This window comes from Macaca thibetana, chromosome 5 (genome assembly GCF_024542745.1).
Source record: "Macaca thibetana thibetana isolate TM-01 chromosome 5, ASM2454274v1, whole genome shotgun sequence".
In the NCBI taxonomy this organism is placed as follows: Eukaryota; Metazoa; Chordata; class Mammalia; order Primates; family Cercopithecidae; genus Macaca; species Macaca thibetana.
This window is the reverse complement of record NC_065582.1, coordinates 138763401-138786436: the sequence shown is the minus strand read 5'-3', so window position 1 is coordinate 138786436 and position 23036 is coordinate 138763401. Positions and strand designations below refer to the sequence as shown.

General features: G+C 37.2%; 1 protein-coding gene and 1 long non-coding RNA gene across 10 annotated transcripts in view; one reads left to right on the top strand and one right to left on the bottom strand.

Annotated features, from left to right (window-relative positions):
- The window catches only part of CORIN (corin, serine peptidase), a 270543-nt gene that overhangs the window by 116366 nt on the left and 131141 nt on the right, over positions 1 to 23036 (bottom strand). The gene's annotated exons all lie outside the window — the stretch shown is intronic.
- On the top strand, positions 1311 to 22296 carry LOC126955257 (uncharacterized). Its single transcript, XR_007725857.1, has 3 exons — positions 1311 to 1546; positions 13936 to 14035; positions 22109 to 22296. It is a non-coding gene; the product is annotated as an uncharacterized LOC126955257 (long non-coding RNA).

Below are 23036 nucleotides of genomic sequence, written 5' to 3'. Positions count from 1 at the left end.
AATTACTTAACTTTTCTGAGCTTCAGTTTCCTTACCTGAATCCCACCTACTTTGGGATTGTCTCTGAGTATACTAATCAGTAATGGACATAAAGTGCCGAGCACCAAATCAAGTAAGGCCCAGTATGTCCTGTTTACTAAGGCTGGAAAGTGTACAACTCACCTCTGAAAGATGGCCATCTCAAACTACTGAAAAACGCCTTTTGCTTACAGGGTCAACCTGCAATTAAGCCGAGGTCCTAACCCCCAACCTTACAGATACAGCATACCTACTTAGACTTGGAAGGTAGGGGCACCTGGGTTCTTTGAAACAACCCGGATAACTGGAGGAGAAAGTGGTCTCAAGTGATCAACACACACAGACATTAATACAACAACATCAAGGGACAGAATTATTTAACACTAACTTCTCTTTGGCTCATAAATAGAAAAGGAAGTCAATTGCTTCAGGAAAGTTGGTTTTCACTGTTTAATCGTTTGTATCCTATTAAATGATTTACATGCTGGTGGAACACAGAGGTCTCTGGATTCTTTCTCCCAGGCTCCTCCACTTTTCTACTACCGCTTGCCCTTCACAGCACCACTACATAAAATCTCTCTCAGTATCCCTAGTTACCAGGATTGCATATAACAAAGCCACATAGACTAAACCTAACGGGGGGGGGGGGGGGGGGGGGGGGGGGAACAACCTTGCGTAAAACTAAACACAAGCACAATTTAATTAACTTGCATTCCAGAGTCATAGCTGCCAATTTGCTAAGTCTAGAGGACTGGTTACACAACAACCAAGCGCTCAGCGGGGAGGGGAGAAAAACTGCTAAAATGTTTCCAGAGTCTTCACAGGACTAACATTTTCTTTTATACTGGTAAACAGGAATGGCCCCTGTGAACAATCTATAGCCATTCAATCAAGGGGACAGAATGAGCCAGGGCAATAAGGGGTAAGAAGTTAAAAGAGCATGAGGTTTCAGGAGAGACTACAGGGACTAGAAATGTACAGAAAATATCTGGCCTTAAGATTAGCCCCGAGTCAAGCGGAGAATGGTCTATTTTATCCCTGAAAAGAGGGAATGCACTGAGCAGATAATGGGAAGTCAAAAACTGTGCTCCTATTCCTATGAACTCTCATTACTGCAATTTGAGCAGATACGGAGTCTCCTCTAAAAACACTCTATTTATCAACTGAATGTGCTTAACCCCGAGAGGTTTCATAACATGAAGATCTGTCGATGGTGGAGGGTTTGGGAGGAGCGACTGAACTCAGAATAGAGGTGATGCTTCCGAGAAAAGGTTCATTTTTTTCCACTTGACAAAAGGATAGGACACATGCAGTTTCGAAGCCATATCACACGATGACAGCCATACTCAGCACGTAGTCGCTGTGAGGCACATACAGGGAAGAATTCAACCTGATACCCTCACCAGGTGAGAGGTATGGAGACCCAGTGGATTTCAGCTAAGAGATCTCTTTTCTGAAGGGCATACTTGGCTTGTGTCTGCAACTGAGTAAATCTGAAATATCCCACTTCTACCAATGATTACGTAAGGTAAGTGAAAGCCCTTCACAGTTGATGCCTACTCCTACTGTTTGCACACGTCTATTGTTTTTTTTTTCCCCCCCTGACTGGTTTATCAGAGTTCCTTTTGTTGCAATTATTTTCTCCCAGTGTTTCATGTATTTGTCTTTTAAATCTATAGCTTCTTCGGCTATAGGAAAGTTTTGCAAACATGTGAAGTCTAACATGTCAGTCTTTATGGTTTATGTCTTCATAAACCATGCCTATATTTGTGATAGAACAAAAACTCCATGAAGGCAGTGATTTTTATCTGTTTGGTTTCTTGCTGTGGCTGAAGGACCCAGAAGAGTGACAGGTATACAGTGTGAACTCAATAAACTTCACACTCACCTATAGCCTTTCTAAAGTAGATGGAAAATACTAACGCCAAAATTAAGAGATACATTCTGGCCATAATACACCAAAAACAGGCCACAAGACAGAGAAACTAGGTCAGATTTCCTAATAGTCAAAACTGATTCTGACATGGCCATAGGGAGAGGAGACAGACTGATCGATCGGTTGATTTTTGTTAAAATAATCAAGCTTCCCAAAAGCCATGGTCAAAATGTAAAATACATAGCCTGACCTCTCAAAATGCTTTCCAGATTCAAATCTCAGCAAAAGGGAAAGAAATTTAGTCATTGCTTTGAAGCCAGTACCTTTCTTAACACCGACCACAAGAGGGAGACCACATCATAAACTCAAGCACACAGCCTGTAAAGTACTTGTGAAAAGTGTCCCCATGTGTAACAGTATTTGAAAACCATCCTATTTCATGTGTCTTCAGTGTTTATTTTAAAATAAAATCATATTTCTTTTAAAAATCATTTTGCATTTTACATACCAACACAAAAATGCGAATCCTCATAAGCCAATGACTACGGAACACTAACATGTTCCTTGTGCATTTATTTTAGAATTTACTTTTTACATTCTCATAATAAGCAATAACTTCAGAAATTCAGTTTTTACTCAGCCAGTTTTGTTGAATCCTCATAAACCAATGACTATGGGACACTAACATGTTCTTTGTGCATTTATTTTAGAATTTACTTTTTACATTCTCATAATAAGCAATAACTTTAGAAATTCAGTTTTTACTCAGTCAGTTTTGTTTCAAATGGCTTTTTATATATTTTTACAACTGTAACTTGTACATAATGTGAGTTCTGTGGATACTGAATGGATTTTTCAGCAGGTGATCTCATTACAAGATAATCTCATTACAAATTCCTGTTAGAATTTCTCACAATGGAATCCAGGTTGAAATGAAATTCTTCACAGCTGTAGAAAAGTTCTTCTGAAATTGTTGGTATCATAAGCTCTAAACTGCTCTACTCTATGGACCTTCAAGAAAACTACCAACTTTTCTCAGCAACTATCCTATGAAAATTTTGTGACAGTCATTTCAAAGCTGCTTAAAAGTAGACAGAACAGGAGGCCAAACGCTTCATAAAATGTGGTATAATTCGAAGGAATCCTGGGAGGTCTCACTGCTTAAAATATTTCCCAGTTGAAATTCCTCACTGTGAATCCTACTCATTTAACTTAAGCCAAAAGTCCTCAATTAAAAGCCAATTCCTAAGGACTCCTCTATCTTACAACTAACCAAGATTTCCAGAGGCTCTCCGCAAAAGGCACAGTCCTGGACATGGCAAAACTACAAGACCTTAAGAGATGAAGCCATTATCAGTGATTAACACCTCAGCAGATAGCACTTAATATATTCATCTTCTTATTTCTACTTTTTAAAAGACATTAGAGAATTTAGATGAGAAAATAGGAAAGGGTGGCATCTAAAGAATGGGGCCCTGGTGAGAATGTACCTGGGTATATACTGACCCTACAGGACCAGAAGTCAGTGTGGGGTTAGCAGGGGCTAAAGAAGAGGGGAGTAGCAAATTACAAGGGAGTAAGAGTGGAGGGAAGTCCTTTGCCATGCTAAGAACCAGGCATCCATGATTTTTTTAAAGCTAATACTTGTCTGGTGCTTTCTCTTCACAGTATATGGCTTAAAGACTTTACCTTCCTTTTTCCTTAGAACGCATTCAAGAGGTGATAACCTCATTGATCAGAGGATGAAACTAAGGCTCCAGTTACTTTCCCCATGAAATAGCTAATAGGTGGTGGAGCTACCTATCAGAATCTAAGCAGTTTGACTCCAGAGCTCATGCTGTTAATATTAGTGCTCAAGAGGGCTGTATTAGTTTCCTATTGCTGCCATAAAAATTTGCCACAAATTGGGTGGCTGAAAACAACAGAAATTTATTCTCTCGCAATCCTGGAAGTCAAAAGTCCAACAGGGGTCTCACTGGGATAAAATCAAGGTGTTGGCAAGGCTGTCTTCTAGAGGCGTCCCTCATTTCTTGGCTCATGGACCCCCTTTGTCTTGAAAGCCAGTAACATGGCAGCTGTTTGATCTAAGGGCTGTCATCACAAATCCTTCTCTGACTCTCCTCTTCTGCCTGCCTTTTTAAAGATGCTTCTGACTGCACCGAGCCTAATGAGACAACCCAGAATTCCCCTGTTTGAAGGTCAGATGAGAAGCACCCTTATTTCCATCTTCAACTTTAATTTCCATTGCCACATAACCTAATTACATATCCCAGGATTTAGGACATGGACATCTTTTGGGGGCCATTATTCTCCCTACCACAGATGCCTTAATATCTTATTCATTTTTTATGAGTCTCCGCGTTCCATACCAACAACCACCTGCAAGTGACTGACTCAAGCAGGTGTGCCTTCTCTCCCACCTGCCGACTGCCCTCTTCTTCCCTCCTATTGCCTTTGTCAGAAATGCTGCAGCCTGGAATCTTTCTCTAGTTGAAATCTTTGGCTCTGGTCTATTTCACTCATTTCTCCTACAGTGAGGAGCCAGGGTGGCAGGCATCTTGGCCATGAAAGATCAGTGGGAGGAGAACTGCTGTTAGATCCTACTCCTGTAATGAGAATGTTCAAAAGACTGAGGAACAATACTCCAAAATGTAAATAAATCTGACATCAGGCCTTGGTTCAACCAAGTGCTCCCTGTGCTTCTGTAGCTATCAGCTATAAGTGTTTGTGACTTTCCCAGAAAGCAAGAGCTGAGCAAGAAACAGAAGAGGGCAATGGCCTGAGGAGGAGCTTAGCCTTGACTTCCCTCCCTTTCCATTTGTCGTTAACAACCCAAATCCCTTTAAAACCTCAAAAGAGCAATATATTTCAGGACAAAAAATAAGGTAGGAGATGTCATATTGTTCTGCAGCAGCCATAGAAAAGACAGCAAAGAGGCAGTTGCAGAAAGCTGAGCAGATAGATAAATCCCTCAGCCAGGGCTGGCTACATAATTTGCAGTACTTTATTTATTTATTTATTTATTTATTTATTATTTATTTAGACACAGGGTCTCCCTCTGTTGCCCAGGCTTGAGTGCAGTAGCACAATCTTGGCTCACTGCAACCTCGATCTCCCAGGCTCAAGAAATCTTCCTACCTCGGTCCCCAAGTAGCTAGGATGACTGACACCCACCACCACACCTGGCTAATTTTTGTATTTTTTGTAAAAACGAGTTTTGCCATGTTGCCCAGGCTAGTTTCAAACTCCTGAGCTCAAGCGATCCACCCATCTCAGCCTCTCAAAGTACTAGAATTACAGGCATGAACCACTGTACCCGGCCAGAAGTGCTTTAAAGATACTAAAACATAAATATGCTTTTCCTTTAAAAATAATAAATAAAATAAGTACCAATACATTATTAATGTGACATCACAATTAACTGCATTTTTTCTTACTCAATGTTTTGAAATTTTATTTTTTAAGTCATCAAAATTGCACTTTAGCAAAATTATTTTCATTCTGAATAGCTGTAAATGACATTATTAGCTCTACACAAATAGAAGGTTGCAAGCAATTTTTGTTAACTTTTAAGTTTGACAAGGATCTTTCTTCTTATGCAACTGTTACTGGAGCTGTTAAGAATATTTTAGAAGCTATGACAACATTTGGGATAAATTTTAATAAATTATTTCAAAATACAAAATTTAGTATGTCTAGAATTCAGTCTCATGGAGCAATTTTAATACAAAGACTTAACTCTTCATATGAGTCAGTTTTGTGTAAGTCTGAATTCTAAGTGTAAATTTATACGACATTTTGATGTTTCTTCTGACATTTCCTGAAAATTGTAGAGATCGTACAAGAAATTGAAAGTAGCTTCACAATTCGTATATAATTTTAAATGCCTGTTTATACATTCTATAACTCTATTTTCAACTTCAAGGGAAATTTTCATTTTATTTTATCTTCCTCATTAATAATTGGTCCACCTGAAGTTCATTTGAATGTAACGTTCTTTTCCACTGAGAATGTAAAATATAACTTCTGTTTCTAAGCTTGTGGATATTTATTTTGCAATGTTTCAGCATTTAAATCCAAAGATTCCAAAATCTTTAAAGAGCTCTAATAATTCCTTGATAAATGCTTTATTGCAATGTTCACGTGTATGACTTTATTTTGTAATAATTTACTAGTAACGTCTACTTCCTGATGTTGCCAAGCAGTTTCTGTCCCAAGGTTCAGGCTAAAGAGTTAATATTTGCATAGATGCCACAGAGACGAACTTTGGGGACAAAGAGCCAGGCTGGCCTTATAGGGGTCTCAGTGCTGCCCTCCTATAGAGTTCCTCCTTCCCCGCTTGTCCTTGGCCGCTGCTACCACACCTGCTGCTTCTGCTGTTTCCAATCTGTGCCCAGGCACTGGCCCGGCCACCTTGTTGCCCTGTGATTACCAGCTGAAGACTCCATTTCCCAGTCCCATTTCTAACTAGGTGTGGCAAAAGCATGTACCCATGTTCCACCCACATCTCTCCTGCCACACTCACCAAAGTCCACCCTGCAGGAGCCACTCTGTAGACAAAGGAACCATGACTATAATGTGGCAGGGACTGCCAGTTGTCATCAGAATGCACTCCCCACGTTTTTCACAGTAATGGAGTTTAAGATGCATCCATGTACCCAGCCAAAGACTACATTTCCCAGTCCCCTTTGAGATAGGTGCAGCCATGTTACTAAGGTCTCTCCAACAGAATGGGAGCAAGTCATTCTTCCACTTCACCTCCTTCAAAGAGACGTGCTGCCATGTACTTCCTCTCTGTACCATTCCACAAGCTGGAACACAGATACAGGGCTCAGCCAGCTGCAACCACACAGATGAAGACCATAGTCTAGGGATTGGTGAAGCAAGAAATAGATGGAGCCCAAGTCTTTGGATAATTTCATGGGGTAAGCCTGACTTGGCAAACTGAAAAGCTCACCTTGGATCTCTTGCTTAACAGAGAAAAAAAAGTTTTATTTAAGCCACTCTATTTTGGGATCTCTATGGTTATGGCAGCTTAGTATTTGCATAATTTGAATCTGGAGAGGGTTCATTCCCATTGTAGATCTATTCATTAAACAGGTCTGAAAATCAGGTCAAGTCCCTGGTATGAGAGTAAGGTCCCTGGGAAGAAGGTGGGTGAGTTCTTCACATCACAATGAGAACTCTGAAAGCACTTTCCCACAAAGGCATTCATTTAGTCATGTTAGCTATAAATGTGATAGACTTCGGCAATCCAGCCCAGCCTAGAGCTGTACCTACAACATTGCTTCTATGAGAAAACAGATTTCATATCTGAAATAACCAATTTGTAAATATAACTTTGAAATGCAACCAATTTATTAGCTGAAATATTCCTGGAATTCTGTACCTACATCATAGAACGGTAGTGAAGATTAATTGAGATAACATATGTGAACAATTAAGCATAGCATCTGATACCAAATGAGCTTTCAATTTGATCTTTTTATTATTACTGACATTATTAAATTAGCATCATAATATAGTCCTAATTAACATAATATAGTCATAATGTGACATCATTTATTTGTTTTTATTTTGAGACAGGATCACGCTCTGTAGTCCAGCCTGGAGTTGAGTGGGACACGCTCTGTTCATTGCAAACTCTGCCTCCCAGGCTCAACTGATCCTTCTGCCTCAGTTTCCCAAGTAGTTAGGACTACAGGTGTGCATCACCATGCCTAGTTAATTTTTGTGTTTTTGTAGAGACAGAGTTTCCCCATGTTGCCCAGGCTGGTCTTGAACTCCTGGGCTCAAACAGTTCACTTGCCTTGGCCTCCCGAAGTGCTGTGATTTCAGGTGTGAGCCACTGTGCCCGGCTGACATCATTTATTTTAAGGAAGTATATGGCAACAGGCTTGGGGCAACAATCCTTCCTCCCTGACTGCCACACCGAGAGGGATGAGAGATAAATTACTTAAATGTTTACAAATCTCTTAGTTTCCACAAGAAGTTTTAGCAAGTCTTTTCAAAACAAACTGCATAAAATATTACCTCAAAAATACATGAGTTGTTAAAATATTACTCAAACTAGTCAATTAGAAGTAATGGGTTAAAGAATCACAAAGGAAAGAAATGCCTGTGCATCAGAAAGAAGAAACCAAGAATTCAGTACATGAGAGAAACATAAAAGGAAGAGCTGCCAAAAGTGGAGAGTGGGCATGATTCATTCTGGAGGTCACTGTGAGGTTTCCCCCAAAGACAATATAAGAAATAAGTTTTGCTTTTACAGGATTAACTTTATAGTAGATAATACGCACAGATCAGGGTAAGGTGGTTTTTAAAAACTGAGGGGAAAAATGGGCTTCTACTCTGAAAAAAAAATTAGAAGAATAGAAAGAAAACAATAAAACTTTCTTCAAAGCTATAGGGAACAAAAAAAGATAATGGAAATATCTTAAGACTTAATTAGGTGTGGAGAAAAATCTGCTAAGAGATGAAGCCAAGAAGTCAGACTGTTAATTGCTTATTTATCTCTAGAGCACTGTCATCAGCACGTGAATAATGAATAAGACAATAACAAACAACAGAAAAGTAAAACGAAGTAGTTGAACATCTGGGGAAAGATTTCCTAAACAACCTAGACTTGGCAGTATTTCATCCATTCAGCATTTTTAAGGAAGAAAATATCCCATGCAGGGAAACATTCGAATAACTGAAGCTTATCTACTTAAGAGTTGTAAATTCTTTCACGATTTTATTAAAACTCTGTTAAAGGGAAAACCCGTTTTCTACTTTCTGAAATGTAGTGTGTTAATTGTAGCCACTTTCTTAATGCTCCAGGGTACTTTTGGTGAACAGCAAAACCTTCTTGGCTCTGCATGGAGGCTCCTGGGGTGAATTTGTCCCTGTGCTAACCTGCCTAAGACTTTCTTGCTATTTACAGTGTGTCGCTCTTCTCCGCGGTATAATCACAGCAGTCCCGATCTCTACTGGTGTCCATATCCCTGCACCAGTAACTATCCCTCCACATTTCCATCTATTTCCCATTAATTACAGAGATCTAGGAAACCCAAAAAAGCAAATTTTTAATTTTTTTTTTTAATAAAAGTGAACAAGCTATGAAAGAGGGCCTCGGAATCTTTTTTTTTTTTTTTTTTTTTTTTTGGTAATGGCATAAGTGAACATCTATTTAGATCATAACCACTTTTTTTTTTAACTTTTTAATAATTACTTGTATTCTGAGTAATTTGGGTAGCAATCTCTGGAGAAGTGATGTGTGGCCATAAATTCAAACAACTGAATTAAAATAGAGGTACCTCATTAAAGGAGACAGTTACTATAGTGGAAAGGACACAGGATTTTATCAATGGCACTGGGTACAAGCCCCAGCTCTGACTCTTACCAGCTGTCTCTGAGTCTCAACACCTTACTCTTTAAAATGTGAACATACACACCCATGATGCAGAGTTATTTTAAAGATTAAAAGAAATACGGTATTGTGCCTGCCTTTATACTTGGCACATACAGAGCTTATGTAGACAAACTTTACTATTGTTTTTATATCTATGAATATGTATGGATATTTGTATGTATGTCTAATATACTCAAAAGTGATTACCACAAACCCAAAATTTAATCTGTAAGAAAAAAAATCTACTTTAAATGATTTTAGGTAAAATAGGATTCATTAGATTTCTGGAATTTTACAGCTAGAAGAGACTGGCAATCAATCATACAGTCCCGCTTCCAATCCCAGAAATGAGAAAACCAATGCCAGAGAGTAAACATGACTTGGCCCATGTCATAAAGCTAATTAGAAACTAGAGGTAACTGGAACTACAATTTCCTAATGTCCAATTCAGAGTTAATCCAGAACAGAGACTGACAAACATTTTCTGTAAAGGGCCAGATAGTAAATTGTTAGAATTTGTGATGCATACAGTTTCTGCTACAACTGTTCAACTCCACCAATGTGGAGCCAAAGCAACGACAGGCATATATGTAAGAGAATGAGTGTGGTTGTGTTTCAACAATATTTTATTTAGAAAAATAGGCCGCAGGCTGTCTTTGCCTCACAGGCTATAGTTTGCTGACCCCTGATCAGAAGAATAAGTTAACAGATTTTTAGCTAGAGGAAACATGATGGACATAATTCCAAATCAACACCTCTTTCTGCTTTCTATTGCCAATGCACTAGAAAAGTTGTGTGACAATGAAAGAACTCAGAAGAATAAGACTTAAATGTTGCTACTATGACTAACATCTTAAAATAGTATTTAGTAAACATCAATCTTGGCCTCAAGATTATTTTATTACTGAGTAGTAATTAGGATAATCCAAAAAAGAAGCTCTAAGAAAGCAGGAGGAGACTCAAAGAATTGGAATTCAAAATTATCTTGGCTAAATAATAACAGTGAAGAGAACTAAAATAGTAGTAAACATAAAATGAAGCAACAACTAAAACAGAAAATACTATGGAAAAAATAAAAGTGTTGTAACCTAAAGAAATAAGTAAATACTGCCATCAAAATTTACTGATTACAACTGAAAACATGTCTTATCTATCCAAGTAGTACTTTTACATTAGCACCTATCTCTCCAAGAGATCATCCTTAACGTCGGAATCAAAGAGCATGATGTTGGGGCCAGGCGCAGTGGCTCACATCTGTAATCCTAGCACTTTGGTTGGCAGAGGCAGGCAGATTGCCTAAGCTCAGAAGTTTAAGACCCACCCTGGGCAATATGGCGAAACCCCGTCTCTACTAAAATACAAAAAATTAGCCGAGTGTGGTGGCAGATGCCTGTAGTCCCAGCTACTCGGGAGGTTGAGGCAGGAGAATTGCTTGAATCCGGGAGACAGAGGTGAGCTGAGATCGTGCCGCAGCACTCCATCCTGGGTGACAGAGCAAGACTCTGTCTCAAAAAAAAAAAAAAAAAAAAAAAAAAAAAGGAGCATGATATTGGAACCAGGAATAATCTACCCGAAATAAGAACACCTCCAAAGATGTACCTTTCTGGTTTGCGTCAGGACCTCCTGATAACACTGGTCCCATGATCATAATCATCATCATATTCTTCAGACACATAAAGATCTCATGGAGGAAGGTGATCAAATGCTTTTTCCTTTCCATTGAGGATGAATGTGAAGAAATACCTATGCTGCAATATGAGGCAGAGATAAATTTCTTGTTCCTAAGAAGTATGACATATTGGAACGGGTTGGCAAAGGAATAGTGTTCAATCTTCCTCTAGGGAGGTTTTGAGAGAGTCTAAACTTTGCATCTGTTTTGCATGAGGTTTTCTCCCCAAGAGAAAGGGAAGTAGAAGAATTTTCAACATCTGAATTCTAAGGGAGCTGTTCAAATTGTAATTTTACATACTCAATTGAACTAAATACAGTACACTATTTTCCCTAACACTTGTATTGCTCCCTAGTAGTAAATTGGTTGTTTACTTTTGAACATCTACCTTGGAGGCACTAAAGAGTAACAGGATGATCTATAATTGGAATTGAGTTCATTACACTGTACCAACTTGCTCCCAACATATGTTCTGTTTACACAATGACTCATTCAGAGTGTTCAGTGCTTAGTGCAAACAACTATGATCTTCCAATATTTGATTTCTCCTTGGGCTTTCACACACCTCAGCTTTGGTTTCACTGAATGATTTTGGAAGAGAAAAGGGCATAAAATAAAGCTATACTAATGAGCAAGAGATTGAGTGATAACTATGAAAGTTTTGTGTATACAACTTCTGCAACTCAAAGGGCTCTGATGGTGTTAGCAAAAAACCATTTAAATACCTTTGCCCTCTGTCAGGACACAATCAGAGCTGTTTCTTTAATATCACAGTATCATTGTCTGTTTTTAACTTTTCTATTTACAGAGTAAAGAAAATGTTTCACTTAATATTTAAAAGATTATACAATGATCCAATACAATATTAAAGCGCACAGAATAATGTTGTTCAAATATATAATATATATAGAAGACTTTTTCTACTTGTATATGTTCACTTAGAATGCAGTTAAAATTTATAGCTAAATCCAGCTATGAGAAAATCTTCATTTATTCAATATAGATCATAGGCATTTTATTTCTGTGCATCAACTTTTAAAAAGAGGGTTTCAATTATCACATAATGTTGACACTTTATAAATATTAGTAAAAAGTCAATGAAAATGAAGCCACTTTCATACTGCTAAAAATAAAATGTTAACTAAAAAAATACTGTTGGAAGACATGTATATACCACATTCATTACAATGGAAAGTAGAGAAATACCTGTTAGTTGTAATTGATGTCACAAACAAAATTTCCATAGAAGGAATACCATGAAAATTAGAACTAAAGCATATTTTTAAAAGTTCAATTGGCAGGATCCAAAAAAAAAAAAATACCTACCCCTTGAACAAAGAAATTATATTTAATTTGTTTAAAGGAAAAGTCACTTTTTATGTTAAAACTCAGAAATCTCAGATTTTTCTCATTTATTTTCCAACGTAACATCCTCCAGGCTTTTTCACAGCAACCACATGGATCTAATAGACAACTCAGGCATGCGAACCAGTACACACTCAATTTTACCAGTTGCTAAAAATTGTTTTCTCTCACCCACAGCTTTGACCAGGTCACCCCTGCCCCCACCGGGCTTCTCTATTGTTCTCCTTATCAAACGCAGACTCCCAGGATCTCAGCTTCAAAGGCCTCCTGTAGTTTTCTCAGCTTTCATTTCCTCTCTAACCAGTCTGTATTCTTCCAGCCAAGAAATCCTTCATTCAGCCCTTTGATTCACTGTCCCCAGTCCTTCATCCATCCTTTTTCTTACACTTCCAACACTGGCTCAGACCACATTCAACAGTGACTTCGCCCCTGAAATGGGATTCAACCTCAACTTATTAGGTTAAATATCCAACTGCTTTTGTTTGCTTCTTTCTATTTTTAAATCTAATGCTATTTGCCCTGTACAAAAGAGATTATGAGATAGGACCAGGACCCCTGCATCAAATTTCTCAAGTATTTTAATCTTTCATGTTCAATCTGTTAGACCTCTAAGGGGCATAGCACAGAATGAGAAAAAGTATCTGCATTACATTTAAAGACAGAGAAAAACAGAGGCACTGTAGTATATTTTACGATTGCAGGTTGTAGGAATGTCCATTGATATTGCTTTAGGGACCATGACAGAAGCAGAAGATAGTGGGAATGTTAAATACTAGATACAAGATGAACAAAGACACACACAACCCCATATCACACCACTGAGGTAACAAGCTGGCAACGAGAGGTGAGAAGGAGGAACAGAGATGGATACAGGAGGGAGGGGAAACTGGGAAGCAAATGGGCACAGTATTCCCAGTAGGAATACAAGTCACTACAGTTCTTCCTACCAGGCAGAACACAGGCCATCTGACTATGTGCCAAGTGCTGAAATGGACACACAACATTAGCAGCACAAAGCACTATCTCATTAGACTTAGTTTCCAAAAGTCTGTTTTCTTTCCTCCAATAAACATTAGGATCAGCCTACTTATTTTGTTGCTCCCAACACTAATTCCAATGAAACTCCCAGTTACCATGTGAAAGGTTGGATTAATTGAATGACCTCATTTTCTTCATTGCTAAGAATACCTTTATACATTCTCTCATTCGAAAATACATTGAGTATCAAGGGTATCTTGTCAGAGAATATCCTGAAATAATGAGCTGTAGTTTCTTCATCTGTAAAATAAGGATAATAATTATGTAACTATTAGGTAGTATTGAAAATTAAATGAGACAGGGCACATAAACAACTTAGCAGTCATTGGCATCCAGCACGTGTGCAGTAAAAGTTAGCTATGATTATTGTCATTGTTATTATTACTATAAGAACCTTGATTTTAGCAGATGACAGTTGTCATTGTAACCTAACATGAACTTTAAACTAGAAAATTTAATTTTTAGACCAAACGATATTTATATGCCTTTTCTATCTTCCTATCAAATACAATGAATCTCACCGTTTTTCAGTTTTCCTGAATTCATGAAACTCCCTTCCAATTCTGAAACCAACAGGTTGCTGGCCTGTTTCCTCATCAACACCACAGAGGAAAAACATTAGCGAGGAAGGAAAAGTGCTAAAGCAGAAGATATCTATTCCTTAGTCTGTTAAAAGGTGAGTCTGTTGAGTCATTACCCACAACTCCTATGGGTCCCAAGGGAGGACAGTTGTCATCAGAACAGCTTTTGCAACCTGCCCTTTCAAATGTTCTGAGATATTTGTTCTCTTTCTTCTTGACTTTTTGCTTTGCACTTCACATGCCCCCTCCATGAGCTCATTCACTCCTTTGATTTTAGCCCAACATACACAAATGACTCCCAAGCTCTTATCTCTACAGCTCAAGCCTCTCTCCTGAATTTCAGGGACCTACAATCAACTGATATGCCAGGAAATTTACATCTCCGAATGATTCTTTATCATAAACTATTCTTTTCCCTGTGGTCTCTACTTTGGCAAGCAGTGTGACAAATATGTTTCACCTTTTCCCAACCAACCACCTGGTGGTCATCCTTCCTTCCTTCTACCTTTGCTCTTCCCAGTGAACCACCAAATTCTCCACATGTGAGTCCTTGAGAACAGGGATTTTGTCTTATTTGCTCCTCAACCCCAGTGACTAAAACAATCCCCAGCACATAGCAGGCACTCCATACATATTTGTTATATAAATGAATAGTGCATAGTTACCACCCCATAACCATCTGCTAAATGAAGGACTGGATGCTTTAAGCTGCATTCTCACAAAACAGGAAGAACATACAAATTATTCTCCTTTACTTAAATGTTTCTAATAATTTCTTCTTATAAATAAGAATATTAAATCATATGATGCAGTTTTGTTTTCTATCAGAACAACAAGACATTATGTGTTTTGTTAGAATGTTCAAATGTTAGTCTTCTGGCTGTTGAGTTTCATAGTTAAACAAGAAGTTTTTCAGTCTTCAGACTTTATAAAAATCTGTAAAATCCCTCTATTCAAGTTATACTTAACAAGGGGTCTTCTGAAATGTGCGTTGAGAAAATTGGAAACAGCTTAGTGACTCAAAAGAATAATATTTCATAAAATCCTATGGAGTAAAAAGCCAGATCCCATGGGGCCACTCACTGGGTGTGTTAGGCAATTTCAGAAAACATTTTCAGAAAACTTCTTCAGATATGCTGTATGCTATTTGGTGGACAGAAGTAACTTGTCATATGTTGCCCACGACGTTTGAGTGGTTAGCCTCACTTTTCAATTAAAACGTTTTTATTTGAATTGGTTGTAGTAGAATAGGGTTCTAAAGGACTGATGTGCACTCTTGCTAGAAAGTATGTGGCCTTGCCTTTTACTTTGTATCAAGTCTGTAGTCAAATCAGCTTGCATTGCTTTGCTTCATAAAAATAGCATAAAATGTGCTACAAATAATACAAATAAATAAAAGCAAAGTACATTCATGCCCGCATCTGTGTTTGACTTGCAAAATAAAAGACTTCATGAAATAAAAATATTTTGAGGCTCTTTTATTTTTATCACTACTTATTCTGTACTGGGCAGATCTGAACACTACATGTTTTCTTCAATTAGAAGTCATCCAACAGGTGGACTTATTTTCAGTGCAAACTCTTAGCCAAGATTAAGCCATATATTTCATACATCTTGTTCAAGATGACTGAGAGCAAACCTCTAAACTTCTTTTTCTCCAGGTCAATATTGGCAGTTCTAAACTAAATAATCACTTTTTTTTTTGGTACTGTGTTGAGATTTATTCAAACTGCCAACCATGAAAAGAAAAATAGAAACATTCACAGGAAGAAGAGAGGGGTATATGCAGATAACTATTGGTTATCCATCACAAATTATAAGGTTAGTGAATAGTATTTGCTTTTATATACAATCATGTGCTATTTTTATATACATCTACATAGAACTATCCCTACACATCTACTCTTTGTATGAGATGAACTCATCCCTTCTTTCGTGGACTGAATGCTATAGGCCTACCTTTAATTTATGCTATTAAGTGCCTGCAAGAGATGATTTTTAAATAAGTAGCTTTGCATACAGAACCAAGATTTGATTCCAACTTTGAATGCTATTAAGTTAAATGTACACAGAAATCCTTTTTTCTCCTTTTAAGATGTGTACACTATGTTTATGACAGTGAAGTCCTAGGTATTTGAAACACTAACAGGCCCAGATTCAAAGGGGTTCAGATCACAGCTCAGTCAAGTTCCACCTCTACGATCTTGAGCAAATCACTTAATCTCCCTATCAGTTCTGTCATCTACAAAATTGGAAGTGCCTTAGTTCATTCAGGCTGCTAGAATAGAATACCACAGACTGGGTGGCTTAACCAAGAAACATTTATTTTTCACAGTTCTGGAAGGTGGAAGTCCAGGATCAGGGTGCACAGTGGCATTCTTAGTGAGGGCTCTTCCTGGTTTAGTCCTCACATGGCCTTCCTTGATGCATGTACAGAGAGAGAGAGAGAGCACACAAGAGCGACTCTATCTCTTACTCTTCTTCTAGGAGCACGTCTAATCCCATCATGGGGGCGCCACCCCCGTAACCTCACCTTTTGTTCTTTTTGTTTTTTTATTTTTTGAGACAGATTCTTGCTCTGTCACCCAGGCTGGAGTGCAATGGTATGATCTCAGCTCACTGCAACCTCCACCTCCTGGGTTCAAGTGATTCTCCTGCCTCAGACGCTCGAGCAGCTGGGATTACACGTATGTGCCATCACACCACTTAATTTTTGTATTTTTAGGAGAGATGGGGTTTTGCCATGTTGGCCAGGCTGGTCTCGAACTTCTGACCTCAGGTGATCTGCCTGCCTCGGCCTCCCAAAGTGCTGAAATTACAGGTGTGAGCCACGGCACCCAGCCCATCACCTCAACTAAACCTAATTATCTCCCAAAGTCTCCACCTTCTAATACCATCCTCTTGGGGTTAGGGTTTCAGCATGTAAATCTGTGGGTGGGGGATGCAAATACGCAGTTCATCACAGGAAGAATAACCATAAGCCTCACAGTGCTGCTGGGAAGAGCAAATAAGACCATGTATCTAAAGTGCTTAGCACAGCACTTATACATAATAAATGCTCAGCAAGTTACATACCATTATAACACTGTTATTATTAAACACTATTAGGAAAACACTACTACTTGAATTGCAAAGTCTGGCCATCATTTCTTCAGTTATTTTGTTTTATTCTGTTACTACCTTAACCATATTCACCAGAGTGCAGCATGGCTTAAAATTAATTGATTTTTTTATTCTACAAATCTTTAATCCAAACACCATTTCCATAGACCCCACCAGCCTCTAACACTTAGCTATTCCATCTTCACAATTTCAGCATTTTTCTGAGCTTAGTATTCATCATACACACTGATGCAATCACTTGTATATGTGTACATGTATTCCCATCACTCACGTTCCATTTTCATCCAATGTTTGCCTGTTTTCACAGATTGATCATCACTAGAGAAGTGGAACCAAGGTAATAGCCAGGTCTGCTTGATCCTACAATGGCCATCTTCTAACTGTGGAATGTGTTTCCTTAGAGGTATACAAGGGCTTTCCAACGGTATATTACAGGCAGAGATAGTTTTAAAGGAATCAATTTCCACATCCTTAAATTCCCTCTTTTCTATAATTGCCTATCTGAGGGCACATGCAGGGTAACGTCATTAAGTATTTCCTTTCTTACTGCCCTTTTCACAATGTTCCTTTTTTCCAACTGACAAAAGAAAGGCACTTTATAAACATTTCAAACCTGCTATGGCACATGCTCCTGGGTGTAAAACATCTGGAGTTCCAAATACATAGACAATTTAAAATATTTTCCATTTTGCTATCCTGCCTCCTCATTCTCCAAACGTTGTCAGAGAAGATATTGTTCCTGAAGGAAAATCTTTGAAGGACAAAGTTAAAAAAGCACAAATAAACCCCGAAAGTAGAGGACCGGAGGCTCATTTCAGGCAACAAACTTATTTTATTCTGTCTGTCCGTCTGTCTACCAAAATACACATCTTAAAATTTGAAGTGAAAAGTGGGATTCTAAGCTTCTAGGTCCAGTTAAAATGGTGTAAAAATGTCCCATCTTACCTCCCGCTGTGATTGTAATGAAAAGTTGTGGACAGAATACACAAAGCAATTGTCTGTGGTATCCAAACAGTAAAGACCAGTAAGTGGACTAAGAAGGGAAATAAAAACTTTAAAAAAGAGTAATAAGGAGGTGAGCTTTCTGGTGTTTTTCCTTTTCTACTCATATTTCCCAATACAGAATGAATGCAACAAAATCATGGAACTGTGCAGCAGGCTTGACCAAGAGAAATTCTCTCCTTGGTCAGAGGAATAAGCAGAAGGGGCCCTGCAAAACCAAAGGAAGGGGAGTCCCCTGAGACATCTCCTCTCCTGACCATCCCTTGGAGGGGGCCCTAGAAGCTGTGCTCATGGAAGCTGTACTCATGCAACAGTGGCAGCAGCAGCCAAAGTTGCCTATTTGCCCCAGAGTTGGCTACAACAGCGCAAAAAGCTAAAACTACAACTTTTTCGACAGAGGACCAGGGCAAAGGGTCCCTGGAAGTCAGAGAGTTTCAGGGAGATCACAGAGAAGAGGGAGCTGGAAATGAAAGATCACACAGAGCTATGTATAAAGTCCTGGGTTTATCTCTCAGGTCTCCATGCATGAAAATGATCTGAAACAGAATACCAAAAGCTTTGAGAAGTAAGCAACAATGTAATCCATGGCCCAAGTATCAGACTGATCCCTGGGAAATACACTCATGGGGAGGATCCAAAGAGCACTACAAAGGCTTTGAAAACTGAACGGACATTGGAAACAAAGCCCTTAGAAGGCATAATGTGACTTGTGACTGGAAATTAACTGGGTCAACTGACTATGAAAACAAACAAACACACAAACAAAATTAGCATTTTCCAGAGCATTCTAACAGGACCCAGAATATCATAATATTTTCAAAATGCCCAGGATATAAGTTAAAATTAATTAACATACAAAGAAGCAGGGCATTCTCAGCAACCCCTAAGTGAAAAGATAATTAATAGGCACCACCCCTGAAGTGACTTAGATGTTGAAATTATTTGACAAAGACTTACTCTAAAGCAGCTGTAATAACCATACTCCATGAAGTAAGTGTCAACGAATTTGAAGTGAATGAAGGATAGAAGTTCTCAGTAAAGAAATAGCAACTATAAGAAAGAATCAAATGGAAGCTCAGAACTGAAAAATAAAATAGCTAAAATATTTTTAAAAGACACGAAATTGCAGAGTGAAGATGACAAGACAGAGTAAGTGAACCTATAGCTAAATTAATAGATATTATCTAATATGAACAAAAGAGAAAAAAGTTTTCAAAAAAATGAACATAACTTCAGGTACCTGTTGTATATTATCAAAAGGTCCAACATTGATGTCATTAAAAATCTAAGAAGGAAAGGAAGGAGAATGAGATTTGTACAGAAGAAATGTTTGAAAATTTAGTGGCTAAAGTTTTCTAAATCAAATGAAAGATATAAATTTAGACACAAGAATCTAAATCTTTGGAATTTTTTTGGAACCCAAGAATCTCAGCAGAACCCAGATAAGATAACCTAAGAAAAGAAAATCAAAATAATTACTGAGTGGAATGTATTCAGGAATGCAAGGCTAATTTAACAGTCAAAAAGTAATAAATGTAATCTCTACATTAACAAACTAAGGAAAAACTATATGATCATGCCAACTCATACAGAAAAGCATTTGATAAAATTCAACATCTTTCATAATAAAAACTCCTAGGAAATGAGATTTAGTTTATGGGATTACCTGATTAGGTCTACTGAGGATATTCTACCTTTCTTAAAGTCAGCTGTGCCAAATAACATAATCTAATTATAGGAGTGACTACAACATGATATTCAGTTCATCCCCACATTCAGAAGTGAGGGGATTATACAGAGTGAGTGCACCAGGGAACTGGAACCCTGGGAACCATCTTAAAACCATGTTTACCATAACAAGCAATGAACAATGGGAACTCAATGTTTTAAAATCAGTACCTTTCACAATAGTTCTCAAAGTATCTAACAAAATATGTTCAAGACCTATATGAGCAAATTATAAATGCCAACAAAAGAATCAAGAAAGACCTAAATAAATGATAAACCAAGTTCATGGCTTGAAAGACTTAATATTTTTGAGATGCCAAGTCTCCCTAAATTGATCCACAGCTTTAATACAAATCCAATCAAGATCTTCGGAACATTTTTTTTTATAAACATAGACAAGCTAATTCTAACACTTATATAGAAAGGCAAATAACTACAACTGAAAAATAAATTTTGAGACATAACACAGTGGAAAAACTCATACTAGTAGATGTTAAGACTTAATATCAAGCCATACTAATCAAAACAATGTGGTTTGGTTAAGGAATGGGCACATAAATTAATGAAACAGAATAAACAGTCCAGATATAGACCCACGAGAACAAGGTCAATTTTTGATGGAGGTGCAAAAGCAGTTTAATAGGGGAAATATAGGCCTTTCAACAAATGTGTCTGGAACAAATGGACATCCGTTTGGAAAAGGAAAAAACTACCACTTGACCTACACCTTATACCTTAGGCAAAAAGTAACTCAATGTAGGTCATATAAAATGAAAACTGAAAAAGTCTTGGGAGAAATTATGAAGGAAAATCTTTATGCAATTGAGATAGGCAAATAGTTCTTATATGATACAAAAGTATGTTGCATTAAAAAACTGATAAAAACATTTGTTCTGTGAAAGACACTGTGAGGAGAATGAAAAGACAAGGTACAGAGAGTGGGAAAATATTTCCAAATCATATATTGAACAAAAGACTTGTGCCCAGAATATATAAAGAACTCTCAAAACTCAACAGTAAGAAATCAAACAACCCCCCATGCCCACCATAAAATGAGAAAAAGATATGAACAGACACTTCGTAAAGGAGATATTCTGATGGCAAATAAGCATATTAAAACACTTTCATCATTCGGCAAATGTTACCACAGTGAGATGCTTCTACACACCTATTAGAATGGTCAAAACAAAAACAACAAAAGTCAATCTGACAATACCAAGTACTGGAGAAGATGTGAAGTAACTGGAAGTTGTGTACATTGATATTGATGGGAATGCAAAATGATACAGCCACTCTAGAAAAACAGTGTACAGACACCAATCTAGGTATTCATCTTAGAGAAATTTGCCTATAAAAACTGTAAGTGAATGTTTACAGTAGGAATTTTCACAATTACCAAAAAACTGGAAACAATCAAATTCCTTTCAACGAGCAAATAAACAAGTTGAGGTACACTCATACAATGGAATACTAGTAAGCATTAAAAATAACTAACCACTGATGCATGTAACAACATGGATGAATATTAAAGGTATTATCCTAAATGAAAGGAGCAGGTCTCAAAAGGGAATATACTGTGTGATTCCATGTATGACATTCTATCTAGAAAAGCCAAACCAGAGACGTGGAGAACAGACCAGCAGTTTCCAGAGGTTTGGAGTGTGGTTTTGGCCATAAAGGACAAGATGAAGATGATATATGTAGGGTGATAGAACTGTTCAGTAATCTAATTTTGTGGTGGTTACAAATATCTATGCATGTGTTAAAACGGAACTATAGACACACACACACATACAGTGAATTTCATCATATGGAAATTTAAACATAAAAACTAAAGTCAGCCTATTTCTTTCAGAAAGTAACTGATTTGATGAATAAGTTTGACATGGAAGACTGGCATTAGCAGTTAGATAAATTTTACATAAATTGGATGAACAAAACTGACAGGTTCAATTTTGATAAATATATATTTAAAGCATGTAATAATATAAAAAGCATTTTATAAAAATATTGTATTAGAAAAAATTAATTGAAATTAACCAGTATTTCCATTTTTTATAAATTTTCCTGAATATATAGAGCTAAACAAAGTGCTTCAAAGTAAAAGAGTAATAAACAGATATTTGATAAATCCTGGTAATATTCTCAGAAGTAGAGAACATGAATGGCTTTACTGACTGGGTAACAAATTCATTTGCAAGTAAGATGCTTTCCAAGTCTGTGCTTCCAAAAATGGAAGGCGAATCTAATCAAGTTGTCATCTAATCATTAAAAATAATTTTAATGATAAATCATTACTATTTGCTTTTTGACAGTACAATGGGAAGCTTCTCAAATAATCGAATGCCATTATTCATAAAACTCTTTCATGCCCATGTGTTTAATCATACGAATAAGTTTTCAAAGCACTACCATCTACAAGAAACTCTGACACAGTCTACACAAACCAGTGTTCAAGGAAAACAAACCTCATCTAATGCATCAAGATATGGAATTCTAATATATGTCACATTTAAGGTTAGTAATTATTTATAAGCATTTATAATAAATTGAAAGTACAACTTTTTGATAAATTAATCAGAAAATAAACTGTTGACACTCAGAGTCTTATGACTGAAGGAAAGTTTTTTAAAGTAATAGTTTCTATTTTATGCAGTTTTGTTCTAGAGATGCATGGTAGGGGGATAAAAATAATCTAAGTATTGAAAAGATATTACACTGTAATGAAATTCTGTAGGCAAAACGAAATAGAAATGAGTTCAGAGAGAAAAAGGAGCAAAGTAAAATTTGCTGAATGTTACAAGAGGAGCTTATAATTTTTTAATGTTTGGTAAATGTCAAGGCACTATGGGATTTAGGTTTCACTGGACACATTTAAAATAGTTATATGTCAATTATTATAATCTTTACATTCTATTATCTGACACTATTTACATTCACAGTTAAAATGTTTTAGATATTAATTTAAAATTGTGCAAGAACTGTGTACTTTGTCAAAATCCTTTGAGGGTATGCAGCAAAAATATCTGGAAGACCACATATCTAAAACACTATGTTGCACTGCCTCCTCAATAAGAACTTAACTTTTTGTTTAAATGTGTGCAGGGTTTCAGACACAAAATAAACATATGGATAGAGCAGGTGAGAACGGAGACTTCAAATTACTTCCCAATTGCTGAGCTCAATGGAATTGCAGTTATGAAGCTCACAATGCTATTTAGCAGAAGTCACAATTTCAAAAGA